The sequence below is a fragment of the Somniosus microcephalus genome, chromosome 9 (genome assembly GCF_052327205.1).
Source record: "Somniosus microcephalus isolate GS21.2 chromosome 9, FLI_Smic_1.0, whole genome shotgun sequence".
Lineage (NCBI taxonomy): Eukaryota > Metazoa > Chordata > Chondrichthyes > Squaliformes > Somniosidae > Somniosus > Somniosus microcephalus.
Genome location: NC_140995.1, coordinates 197,571,376 through 197,584,430, shown reverse-complemented (window position 1 = coordinate 197,584,430; position 13,055 = coordinate 197,571,376).

Sequence of the window (13,055 nt, the reverse complement as noted above, 5' to 3'; positions counted from 1 at the left end):
CTGGGCAGGACCGGGACCGATGTCCTTGGGGGAGTGTTTGCTAGTGCTGTGGGGGAGGGTTTAAACTAAAATGGCAGGGGGTTGGGAACCTGAGCAGGGAGACAGCGGAAAGGGAAACAAGAATAGAATCAAAAGACAGGAAGGAGAATAACAAAGGTTGCAATCAGAGAAATCAAGGGTTTAAAACAAACATGGCCACAGTAAATAATAATTCTAAAAGGCCTAAGAGCGTTAAAAAAACAAGCCTGAAGGTTTTGTGTCTTAATGCAAGGAGCATTCATAATAAGGTGGATGAATTAGCAGCGCAAATAGAGGCAAATGAATATGATATGATTGGAATTACGGAAACATGGCTCCAGGGGGACCAAGGCTGGGAACTCAACATCCAGGGGTATTCAATATTCAGGAAAGATAGGCAAAACGGAAAAGGAGGTGGGGTAGCATTGCTGGTTAAAGAGGGGATTAACACAATTGTAAGGAAAGATATTAGCTCTGATGATGTGGAATCTCTATGGGTAGAACTGAGAAATACCAAAGGGCAGAAAACATTAGTGGGAGTGGTGTATAGACCCCCAAACAGTAATGCAGAGTTTGGGGATGGCATTAAAAGGGAAATTAGAGAAGCGTGCAATAAGGGCACAGCAGTCATCATGGGTGACTTTAATCTACATATAGATTGGGCTAACCAAATTAGTAACAATACTGTGGAGGAGGAATTCCTGGAGTGTATACGGGATGGTTTCCCGAACCAATATGTTGAGGAACCTACTAGGGATCAGGCCGTCTTAGACTGGGTATTATGCAATGAGAAAGGATTAATTAGCAATCTTGTTGTGCGAGGCAATCATAATATGATCGAATTCTTCATTAAGATGGAGAGAGAAGTAGTTGACTCAGAGGCTAAGGTCTTGAATTTAAATAAAGGGAACTATGATGGTATGAGATGCGAGTTGGGTAGGATTGATTGGGGAATGTCACTCAAAGGGTTGACGGTGGATAGGCAATGGCAAACATTCAAAGATCACATGGATGAACTACAGAATTTGTTTATCCCAGTTTGGCATAAAAAAACCCAAAAAGGTGACTCAACCGTGGCTAACAAGGGAAATTAGGGATAACATAAGATCCAAAGAGAGGGCATATAAATTGGCCCAAAAAAGCAGCAAACCTGAGGATTGGGAGCAGTTTAGGATTCAGCAAAGGAGGACAAAGGGATTAATTAAGAGGGGGAAAATAGATTATGAAAGTAAGCTTGCAGGGAACATAAAAACTGACTGTAAAAGCCTTTATAGATATGTGAAAAGAAAAAGATTGGTGAAGTCAAGCATAGGTCCCTTGCAGTCAGATTCAGGGGAATTTATAATGGGGAACAAAGAAATGGCAGACCAATTAAATACATATTTTGGTTCTGTCTTCACAAAGGAGGACACAAATAACCTCCCAGAGATGTCGGGGAACATAGGGACTAATGAGGGGGAGGAACTGAAAGAAATCAGTATTTGTAGGGAAATGGTGTTGGGGAAGTTGACGGGATTGAAGGCCGATAAATCCCCAGGGCCTGATAATCTACATCCTAGGGTACTTAAGGAAGTGGCCCTGGAGATAGTAGATGCATTGCTGGTCATCTTCCAGAACTCGATAGACTCTGGAACAGTACCCATGGATTGGAGGGTAGCTAATGTTACCCCACTATTCAAAAAAGGTGGTAGAGAAAAAGCGGGGAATTATAGACCGGTAAGCCTGACATCAGCAGTGGGGAAAATGCTAGAGTCCATTATAAAAGATGTAATAGCAGAGCACTTGGAAAGCAGTGACAGGATCGACAAAGTCAACATGGATTTACAAAAGGTAAATCATGCTTGACTAATCTACTGGAATTTTTTGAGGATGTAACTGGTAAAATAGATAAGGCAGAACCAGTGGATGTGGTGTATTTGGACTTTCAGAAGGCTTTCGATAAGGTCCCACATAAGAGATTAGCTTGTAAAGTTAAGGCACATGGGATTGGGGGCAAGGTATTGACTTGGATAGAGAACTGGTTGGCAGATAGAAAGCAAAGAGTTGGAATAAACGGGTCTTTTTCCGAGTGGCAGGCAGTGACTAGTGGGGTACCGCAAGGATCGGTCCTAGGACCCCAGCTGTTCACAATATATATTAATGATCTGGACGAGGGAATTGGATGTAGTATCTCCAAATTTGCAGATGACACAAAGCTGGGTGGGAGGGTATGCTGTGAGGAGGATGTTGTGAAACTCCAGTACGATTTGGACAGGTTGGGTGATTGGGCAGAAACATGGCAAATGCACTATAATGTGGATAAATGTGAGGTTATCCACTTTGGTGGCAAAAACAGGAAGGCAGATTATTATTTGAATGGCAATAAATTGGGAGAAGGGGAAGTGCAAAGAGACCTGGGTGTTCTTGTGCACCAGTCACTGAAGGTAAGTATGCAGGTGCAGCAGGCGGTTAAGAAGGCAAATGGTTTCTATGTTTCTATGTGGGCAGAGCAGTGGCAAATGGAATTCAATCCGGAGAAGTCTGTGGTAATACATTTGGGGAGGACTAACAAGGCAAATGAATACACTATAAATGGTAGGATACTGAGAAGTGTAGAGGAACAGAGGAACCTTGGAGTGCATGTTGTAAGAATTCGCAATCATTTCACAGTTCTGAAGATTAATTATTTTTGATTAAAGAATCCCTGGGCGATGTGCCTTTAAATTTCCAGGGATAAAAATGGCCGTCGGACCGCATGGTCGAAGACAAAAAAAAAGGACTTGGAACTTGTTTTTCCTTCCCTATTTAAGTAAGGCAGTGTTGCATCTAGCAGAGAAGTGCTATAGTGAACACTGGATTCGCTACTTAAAACTGTATTAAAAGGGAGTAGCTGTTTCAAAGTACTGTATTTAAAACTGTATTAAAAGGAGTAGCTGTTTTAAAGTACTGTATTTAAAACTGTATTAAAAGGAGTGTTGCATCAAGCTGAGTGCTGTGGTGAACGCTGTTAGCTGTTTTTAAAGTAACTGTATTAAAGTGCTGGTTTTAAGTAAAAGCCACTAAGCGAGAGGTGCTGTAGTGAGCAAGGGGTTTCTATTTTAAAAGTACTGTATTTAAAATAAGGTAGTGTTGCACTGAGCAGGGAGCGCTCTAGTGGACACTGAGTGTACTGCATGTATTAAAGTAAGGTAGTGTTGCACTGAGCAGGGAGCCCTCTAGTGGACACTAAGTGTACTGCGTTTAAGCAAAAGTGTTGTTCCAGCCATAAGAGCCATTTTGAATTTTCTAAATTGTTTCTTTCTTTTGTTTTCAATAAATGCTGGTCTGTTTTGCACCCAAACCACGAGTCACGTTGTTTTCTGTCTACATCGCTACCGAATAAGTCTGGCGGTCAGAACTCAGGAATAGGGGAGTGCTTCGAAACCGCAAGGGGGTCCCTGGAGCAGCTCAGAAGCTTCTGACTGGCCAGAGACAAATAACCCCAACCCCGTTAGCGTGTGCTAATTCCTTACAAAATGACGACCGCAGCAGGACCGTCGACAATGGTGTGCGATGTGGCAGACAGTGGTTTGGGTCTGGAAAGAACAGCAGTTATTGGGTTTCTTTTTATCCGACTGGTTTGTTTGTGGTTAGGTTCCCGCAGGCTTGGGGAGGTTACCCGCAGGCTTAGGGAATCCAGGGCAGAGAGTTGGGATAGGGAAAGGGAGGTTGAAGAATACCAGGCCAAGGTAGAGCGCCTGGTAGTTCAGTTTAGTGAGGGCAAAAGCCACATGAGGCACGAGTCAGAGTACCTGAAGTGCCTAGTTGCAGAGGCAAAGAACAATGAGATGAGGGTGCGGGAGGAGAACGCGCGCCTCATACAAGAAATAAAAGAGCAGGAGGAGAAGGTTAGAGAATTGAAGGCAGCATATGAGCTGGCCTGCGAGCAAGGGTTTGAGGAAGCAGATCATGGCCCCTGTAGGGCAGAGATAGAAAGCCTTAACATGGCTTTAAAAGGAGCAAAGGGGATGATTTGTCTGATTAGCCTGAAGGCAGGTCCGAGCTTTCAGGAGCCCTGGGAGCAAAGGGGGGTGGAGGATGAGGTGGTAGAGACAGAAATTCCCCCCCCCTGGGTCGAGTCACTATTGGAAGCACTGCGGTCTCTCCTGACTGGCCAGGGGAGCATAGCAGCCACCACCGGTGCTTTGACCCCATCCCACTCCCAGCAATGGCTGGAGCCAGCGCAGCCTGTTGACCTGAGTCCCCGTGAAAAAGCTAAGGGGAGCAGGCCCTATGTTGAGATGGGGGAGGAGATGGTGCAGGGGAGATATTCGGTGGAGACTGGAGCTCCCAGCATGGTGGTCCACTCGGAGGACCTGACCAATTCACCCCGGTCTAACAAGGTCCCATTTAGCTTAATGGGACCCACAGGGAAACAGGCAGCTGGGAGTGAACCTGAGAATAGAAATCCCCAGCCCACAGCAGGTCCAAGTTCACAGGCAAGCACTGTGGCTTGCATTAGGGGAGGAGCTATTCATGATTTTGAACAGGATTACTGGCAGGCAGCCAGTTATATCAAACAGTGCGGTTTATTTAAGCAGGGGGCAGGGGAACAGGCAGCTGGGATTATAGGAGCTCCCCAGCACTTGGCCCGTGCGATTCCCCCTCTCTTGTGGGACTCCGGGGAGGAGCCTGAACCAGGTTTTAGACCTGAAGGGGAAGGCTCTCAGCTACCGGCAGCCGGTGGCAAGGGATTGCCTGTCCCCAGCCCGGGTTTGGGAAGGGAGGGACCTGAAGGAGGAGGTCCCCGGCCAGCAGGGAGTGTGACCCGAGCTAAGGGTCTGCTCGCCAGGGTAGCCCCCCCCGGCAACACTCCCTAGGAGATCTCTTCGGGTGCCCCAGCCCAAGAAAGTATGGTCACCCACTTTACAGTGGAGTAGGGTGGTCTCCCGAACCAGGGAGAGGCCAAAGAACAGAGGTCCCCAATCAGCAGCCGTAAGCTGCGAGGGACCAGAAGCTGGAATCAGTCCAGCCATGCAGCAAGGAGCAGCCTGTGGCAGCCCAATCAGGGACTGAGCTGGCCGCCCAGAGATGGGCGGCGCTTGTATGTAGCTTTATTAAGGTAGAACATGCTGTTAAGGTAGAACGTGTGTTAAGGTAGAACAGGTTAATTTTAATTTATGGTTTAAGGTAGAACGTGCATTAAGGTGGAACATGCTATTAAGGTAGAACATGTTGTTAAGGTAGAACGTGTGTTAAGGTAGAACATGTTAATTTTAATTTCAGTGATATATTAGTGCATATGTTTTGAGTGTGGTATGGTTCCAGGATTGTATTATGGATCAAGGTCACGGGACCTGATTACACTTCCCCGAGTCAGGGGACCTGGCAAGATGTTTTCTTTGTTTTTTTCAGAGTTCCAGAAAGCGCAGGGGATCGAGTCGTGGAATTCGAGAGAGGAAACACCCCCTAGTCTGTGAAGAAAAGGGGACAGCAGGAAACAGGCCCACAACATTTAAAACCTGCCGCTGGAAATACAATTTAAGAATTTATGGAACTGGTTAATTATTTCACTGCTTGTTTGTAGTTAAAGGAAGCTCGTTTGTCTTCCATCTTTTTAGCAGACATGTTGGCTGGATGACAATCCCTTTTAAAGATGTTAAAATTATGTTACAAGTGGTGCAGGGGCATAGGACCCCCTTCATGCTTGACTTATTGTGAATATAAGTGGTGCAGGGGTATTGGACCCCTCCGTGTATTGATTATTTTAATTAATTGTTGGTTTTTCTGTCAATAGATGCCTGCCATACTAGGATTCTCTCTGGGCAGGGGAGATGGCGGTGTAGGGAGATCAAGGATAGATTTAGTTAAATATAAGGGAAGGTTGTTTGTGGAGGGGTCAGAAATTATTGCTCACTTTTGGCAAGGATACTACAAGCAAGTTTTAGTATCCGATGGGGGACTGTAAGAATTTGCAATAATTTTACAGTTCTGAAGATTAATTATTTTTGATTAAAGAATCCCTGGGCGATGTGCCTTTAAATTTCCAGGGATAAAAATGGCCATCGGACCGCATGGCCGAAGAAAAAAAAAGGACTTGGAAAGAGCAGCTTGTGTCTGTGAGAAAAGGACAATGGAGCAGTCAAAACTGCCAATCAAAGGGGAGTTTCCCCCCCTCCCTGCAGAGACAATCGATGTGTTTACAGAAACTGCTACTTTGTGTACACAAGGGAGTAACCACTTGAGACTGCAGTTTCAGTTGACCACAGAACAATGACTTTCTGTTTACAATACCTTCAAGGCTATTTACTCAAGCAATCAAGGAAATAGCTTTATTCAATGGCCCATCACAGACAATGAAGACACTTTCAAACCACTGCAGCTTTATTCGATAGCCATCACAGACAATGGACACATTTAAACTGCAACTTTATTCAAACCCACCCTAGACAATGGGGCAGTATGGATCCCTTTTGTTTTAGCCCAGAAACATCCGGAGGTGGGCGGGCCCCAAAAGGGGGTATAAAAGATAGCTTCCCAGAAGCTCTCTCTCTCTCTCTCTGGCCTTACCTCCGTGTGCCTCTACAACATGGGAGTCTGCCTGAGGAAGCGAAACACTAGCAGTTTACTTTTATAACACTAGGGTGTTTTTCACTTTGGGGCAGTGAAGATCTAAGTTCGCAGGGCACGGAGCTGGCATTACAGTGGTGAGCATATATTTTTCTGGCCTTCCACAAGGCAACTTAGGATAGGCATAGGGGTGGGAGTAAAGTGGGAATTTCGTTAGAATTGTGTATTTTAGTCAATTTCCCTCGTTGTGTCCGTTTTTCCTCCCCTATTTAAGTAAGACAGTGTTGCACCTAGCAGAGAAGTGCTATAGTGAACACTGGATTTGGTATTTAAAACTGTATTAAAAGGGAGTAGCTGTTACAAAGTACTGTATTTAAAACTGTATTAAAAGGAGTGTTGCATCAAGCTGAGTGCTGTGGTGAACGCTGTTAGCTGTTTTTAAAGTAACTGTATTAAAGTGCTGGTTTTAAGTAAAAGCCACTAAGCGAGAGGTGCTGTAGTGAGCAAAGGGTTTCTATTTTAAAAGTACTGTATTTAAAATAAGGTAGTTGTTACGTCCGTGTAATAATAAGAAAAGGACTGCAGAGAACGGTACAACAGGTGTTTACTCAACGTGGTTCAAACTGCAACTGAAACAACAGATTACTACTCAGCGTTATATACAGGTGTGGTCACTGCTGGTACTACAGTATACATGAGCTGTAGAAAGTAGTTCCCCCCTTAAAGGTACATACATTACAATTCCTCCCCTTTTAGATTAACAGTACCATAACACTCATTTAACAATTAAATATCAAACTAATTACAATTAACACTTTTAACATGCAACATTAGCTGAAAATAGTCTATTTATAAATTCAGTCTTTGGGGAGGCTTCCTGATCCTTTCTGGATAGCGCCTTTCCTGAGTGTCTTGCTCTTGGTGCAGAGGCAATTCTGGCCCCCTGTCGTCGGTTGGTTCATCAGCTTCCGATGCTACTGTTTCTGGGGTAGATGCTACCTGTACGTCGGGTTCATCACCAGGTACGTATGGGCGAGGCATGGGGTTGACTCGTTCCTGTGACTCTTGGATCTGGTCAGCATGGCGTCTCACGATGCTCTCCCCAACGTCCACTGTGTACATTAGTGGCCCCTGCCGTGTGCATATCGTTCCTGGTTGCCATTTCTCTGTTTGGTAGTCACGGGCCAAGACTGGTTGCCCTACATTGAAGCTCCTTGTTGGCTTCTCATTGATGTGCTGGAATTGCTTACTCTCAACATCTCTTCGTACATTTGGTCTGAGCAAATCCAGACGAGATCTCAACCTTCGGTTAAAGAACATCATGGCCGGGGCCTGGTTGGTGACTGCATGTGTCGCATTTCTGTAGGCTAACAGGAAATTGTCCACCTTATGCTGCAGTGGAATGTCGTCATCGCACATGGCCTTTACTGCTTTTTTAAAGGTTTGTATGAACCTCTCAGCCAATCCATTTGTGGCTGGATGATACAGGGCGGATGTATAATGCCTTACCCCATTCCTTTTCATAAATCTTCGAAACTCTTCGGACACAAACTGTGGTCCGTTATCAGAGCAAATCTGCTCTGGCAAGCCGTTCCTGGCAAAAATGGTCCGTAGGACTGCAATAGTTTTCTCCGTGGTGGTGGAGGACATTTTGATCACCTCAGGCCATTTCGAGTGCACATCCACGGCTATTAAAAACATTGAGTCCATGAATGGACCAGCAAAATCAATTTGCACCCGTTGCCATGGAGATGAGGGCCACTCCCATGGGTGTAGAGGGGCATGTGATGGTGCATTTTGGACCTTCTGGCATCCTGAGCAGCTCTTTGTCAGGTCCTCGATTTGCTGATCGATCCCCGGCCACCACACATAAGCCCTAGCAAGGCTTTTCATTTTCACCCCTCCCAGATGACCTTCGTGAAGCTCATTGAGCACTCTCTCCCTTAACTTGGGTGGAATTACCACTCGGGATCCACACATCAAGGTCCCCTGGCATACTGACAGCTGTTCTGTTCTGGATGAGAATGCTGGCAACAGTGAGTCGCCATGTGCTGGCCATCCCTTCACCGTCAAATCATATACCCAAGACAGTGTCGGGTCATTTCGGGTCTCCTTCTCTATACCAGCGTTAGATACTGGCAAGCATTCAATTATAGTCGAATGAAATATTTCGACAGGATCCACTGCTGGTGCTTCCTCCGCAGTAGGCAGTGGCAGGCGTGATAGCCCATCAGCGTTTCCATGCTGTTTCGTGCCCTTATATTCGATTTCATATCGGTGCGCCCCTAGAAAAAGGGACCATCTTTGTAGCCGTTGCGCAGTCATCACCGGAATGCCCTTCTTTGGATTAAAGATGGAGACAAGTGGTTGGTGGTCAGTCAGCAAGGTGAACTTCTGCCCGTGTAGATAGTGATTGAACTTTTTCACTCCCCACACTAGGCTGAGGGCCTCCCTGTCAATCTGGGCATAGTTACGCTCAGCTGAGGTTAGTGACCGAGACGCAAAGGCTACTGGCCTCTCCGAGCCGTCCGGGAATTTGTGCGACAGCACCGCTCCAATGCCATAGGGTGATGCATCACACGCCAACCGAATTGGTAGTGCTGGGTTGAAATGAGCCAACACCTCTTTTGATGTGATCAATGCTTTGCTCTTCTGGAAAGCTCGTTTACATTCGTCACTCCACTTCCATGGTACCCCCGTTTGCAGTAGGGTGTTCAGTGGGTGTAGTACGGTAGACAAATTCGGCAAGAACTTATGGTAGTAGTTCACCAGCCCGAGGAACGACCTCAGTTGTGACACATTTTCCGGTGCTGGAGCCTTGACTACTGCCTCAATCTTTTCAGGGGACTTATGTAACCCCTCTTTATCAATAACGTGGCCACAATACGAGATCTGCTTCTGAAAAAACTCGCATTTGTGGCGATTAGCTCAGAGCCCATATTCCTTCAATCTAGTGAGCACCTGCTCCAGGTTGGCGAGGTGATCACTGTCATTTTCGCCCGTGACCAGGATGTCGTCCAAATAACACTGGGTCCCTGGAATCCCTTGCAGGACTTGTTCCATTGCCCTTTGCCAAATAGCCGGAGCTGATGCTACCCCGAACACCAGCCAGTTGTATTGGTAGAGACCTTTATGAGTGTTGATCGTGAGGTACTGTTTCGAGGCTTCTTCTACCTCCATTTGCAGGTATGCCTGGGCCAGATCAATCTTAGTGAAGCGTTTCCCTCCAGATAGCGAGGCGAAAATATCTTCAATCCGTGGAAGCGGATATTGTACAGTGTGAAGGACTGGGTTCACTGTCACCTTAAAGTCCCCACAGATGCGAACCTTCTTTGGTTCCCCAGGCGTATTACTCAACGACCTCTTCATTACAGGAACGATGGGTGTAGCCCACTCGCTCCAGTCCACTTTGGACAGTACTCCTGAACGTTCCAAACCTTCCAGCTCTGCTTCGACGGCTGGGTGGATCGCATAAGGTACCTGTCTGGCCGTAAAAAACTTTGGGCTTGCATTTTCCTCTATTTTGATCATCGCTGTTATGCCTTTTAGTGTTCCGAGTCCCTGCTGGAACACTTCTTGTGCGACAGTTAGCATTTTTGACAGTCGTCCAGGTGTGACGTCGTCATCATTTTTGGCATCTACAATCAGTGCTTGTATGGAATGCCAATCTAGCTGTATCTTCCGGATCCATTCACGTCCTAGTAGTGGTGGTCCTCCATCTGGCAATACATATAGGTCCATTTTTGGTGTTTCCTTGCCGTTATATATAACGTTCACCCTTATTTTTCCTTTGGGGTAGACTTTTTGCCCCGTGTACGTCTTCAAGACAATCTTTGTATCTCTCAAGGGTATATGTGAGAATAGCCGTTTGTAGTCCCTTCGGTTTATGACTGTTAGGGCTGATCCTGTGTCCAATTCCATTTTCACTTGGACTCCTGCTATCTTGAGCGTGACCCAGATAGTTTGGTGATCCTCCGTTTTGATCACATTATGTAGTTTCAGACAACCCAGCTCCTTGCTTCCGGAGTCTGTATCACTCTTCTGTTCGTCTGAACTACTCTCCGTCACCTTATGTACCTTCTTGTACTTCTCCTGTGGAGATTTCTTGCTGCTGGTTTTCTTTCCCGACCTGCAGACTCTTGCTATGTGTCCTACTTTTCCACACTGTCTGCACACTTTGTCCTTGAACCAGCAATCATTATGGTCGTGTGTTGTTCTGCCGCAGCGATAGCACTTCACTGTTCCGTATGACATTTCATTTGTGCCATATTCTTGCGGTCTCCGTTGTATCTCTGCAGCGCCCCGTGCTGCTGCTTCGTGTGATACTGCAATGCTGAAAGCTTTGTCCAGCGTAAGATCCTTTTCTGATAGAAGCCGTTTCTGGGTTCCTTCACTTTGAAGCCCACACACAAACTTGTCCCTTAAAGTATCTGCTAGTCCCGTTCCAAACTGGCAGTGCTTCGATAGCTTGCGCAGTTCTGTTAAATACTTAGCATTACTTTCATCTTTATGCTGGTTCCTTTTGTGAAACTTAAATCTTTCTGCTATCAGCAGCGGTGTGGGGTTTAAGTGGTTGTGTAGGATTGACACTATGTTTTCAAAATCCTTTTCTATTGGCTTCTCTGGGGTTACTAGGTTTTGTAGTAAGCCATACGTTTTTGCACCCATTGAATTCAACAATACCAGCGCTTTCTTGTCATCTGGCACTTCATTCGCCTTGCAGTATACTTCTATGCGTTCGACATATGTCGTCCAATCTTCAACGTCATTGTCGAACGCTGTGATACTGCCACTCTTCGGCATCTTTGGGTGTGGTTAGACTGGCTTAAAATGGCGTCTCCCGTGCTTTCCTTTCTTCCCCGCTGCGGCTTAAAATGGCGTCTCCCGCGCTGCTGCCATCGCCGCTCTCCGCGGTCCTCGTGGCAAATGGCGACGCCCTGTGGGTTTTGTACGCTGCTCCTGCGCTGCTGCCAACGCCTCTCTCTCCGGTCCTCGTGGCAATGGTAGCGCCTTGCATTTTCCTGCGCGCCTCTCTCCCCCGTTGACACTGCTCGGCCCTTGACCACCGGCTACGCTCTGCTCTCTCTCGCCTCTCTCCCCCGTTGACGCCGCTCGGCCCTGAACACCGGCTGCGCCCTGTGCGCTCTGCCCTCTCTCTCTCCCCCGTCGACGCTGCTCGGCCTTTTTCTGTGCCGCTCGGTTGGGCTCTAGCCCGTCGCTGGCCGGGAAGGTTCTGCGCAGTACCTGTTGCCAGCCCGTTTCGCTGGACCACCGTGACTGGAAAGCCAAGCCTGGCTCTCGACAGCCTGCCCTGCGATGCTCAAATCTCCGCTGGATGACTGGGCGGTTGCCCGTGGTCGACGCCCATGCTTCTGGACTCGACCTTCTTCCACTGTTCTCCAGGAGCGAATCCCTGGGAGGTGATGCAGAGTTGCAGGTAGGTTCGAACTTGCTCGTCGCCACTGTTACGTCCGTGTAATAATAAGAAAAGGACTGCAGAGAACGGTACAACAGGTGTTTACTCAACGTGGTTCAAACTGCAACTGAAACAACAGATTACTACTCAGCGTTATATACAGGTGTGGTCACTGCCGGTACTACAGTATACATGAGCTGTAGAAAGTAGTTCCCCCCTTAAAGGTACATACATTACAGTAGTTTTGCACTGAGCAGGGAGCACTCTAGTGGACACTGAGTGTACTGCATGTATTAAAATAAGGTAGTGTTGCACTGAGCAGGGAGCCCACTAGTGGACACTAAGTGTACTGTGTTTAAGCAAAAGTGTTGTACCAGCCATAAGAGCCATTTTGATTTTTCTAAGTTGTTTCTTTCTTTTGTTTTCAATAAATGCTGGTCTGTTTTGCACCCAAACCACGAGTCACGTTGTTTTCTGTCTATATCGCTACCGAATAAGTCCGGCGGTCAGAACTCAGGAATAGGGGAGTGCTTCGAAACCGCAAGGGGGTCCCTGGAGCAGCTCAGAGGCTTCTGACTGGCCAGAGACAAATAACCCCAACCCCGTTAGCGTGTGCTAATTCCTTACAATGTCCACAGATCCCTGAAGGTAGCAGGACAGGTAGATAAGGTGGTTAAGAAGGCATACGGGATACTTTCCTTTATTAGCCGAGGCATAGAATATAAGAGCAGGGGGCTATGCTTGAACTGTATAAAACACTAGTTAGGTCACAGCTAGAGTATTGTGTGTAGTTCTGGTCACCACATTACAGGAAAGATGTGATTGCACTAGAGAGAGTGCAGAGGAGATTTACGAGGATGTTGTCAGGACTGGAGAATTTTAGCTATCAAGAAAGATTGAACAGGCTGGGGTTGTTTTCTTTAGAACAGAGGAGGCTGAGGGGAGAATTGATTGAGGTGTATAAAATTGAGGGGCCTAGATAGAGTGGATAGGAAGGACCAATTTCCCTGAGCATAGAGGTCAATAACCAGAGGACATAGATTTAAAGTAATTTGTAGAAGGACTAGACGGGAGTTGTGGAGAACTTTTTTCG